Source organism: Oxyura jamaicensis, chromosome 21, assembly GCF_011077185.1.
Source record: "Oxyura jamaicensis isolate SHBP4307 breed ruddy duck chromosome 21, BPBGC_Ojam_1.0, whole genome shotgun sequence".
In the NCBI taxonomy this organism is placed as follows: Eukaryota; Metazoa; Chordata; class Aves; order Anseriformes; family Anatidae; genus Oxyura; species Oxyura jamaicensis.
Genome location: NC_048913.1, coordinates 7,910,649 through 7,911,086, shown reverse-complemented (window position 1 = coordinate 7,911,086; position 438 = coordinate 7,910,649). Strand labels below are relative to the sequence as shown.

The window sequence follows — 438 nt, the reverse complement described above, 5'->3', positions numbered from 1 at the left end:
GGCGGCGGCGGCGGGGACCGGCCCCGGCAGCGGGGCGGCGGCGGCGGCGGCGGGGCCGCCTCCCCCCCCGGCTCCCCCTCACCCGGTGGCGGCGGCGCCCGCGCCTCACCCCACCATCAGGGCCTTGCCGCCCCAGCCGCCCCAGCAGTATCCTTTCCCCGGGGGGCTCGGGCCCCCTCGGCCGGTGGGGGGGCGGGAGGGGGCGCCCCGGGGTGGGGGGCGCCCGCGGGGAGGGCGGTGGGGAGGGGGGGGGGGGGGGGGGGGCTTGGGGCGCGCCCCTCGGGGGCCCCTTTTTGGGGGGGGGGGGGGGGGGGGGCCCCCGGCCCCCCCCCCGGGGGGGGGGGGGGCTGCACCTGCTGGGGCAGCGCGGGGAAGGGGCCCCTGTCCCCCCCTTGTCCCCCCCTTATCTCCGCCCTTGTCCCCCCTGTCCTCCCCCGC

General features: G+C 85.6%; 1 protein-coding gene across 6 annotated transcripts in view; it reads left to right on the top strand.

Annotated features, from left to right (window-relative positions):
- The first annotated feature begins 6 nt into the window (after positions 1-6).
- Positions 7-438, top strand: part of EIF4G3 (eukaryotic translation initiation factor 4 gamma 3) — a 129,788-nt gene continuing 129,356 nt past the window's right edge. For 3 of the 6 annotated variants that reach the window (XM_035344972.1, XM_035344971.1, XM_035344970.1), the window contains exon 1: positions 7-147. The gene's annotated coding sequence lies outside the window, so the exon portion shown is untranslated. The remainder of the gene's footprint in view (positions 148-438) is intronic. The other 3 variants (XM_035344969.1, XM_035344967.1, XM_035344963.1) reach the window with 1 other exon arrangement.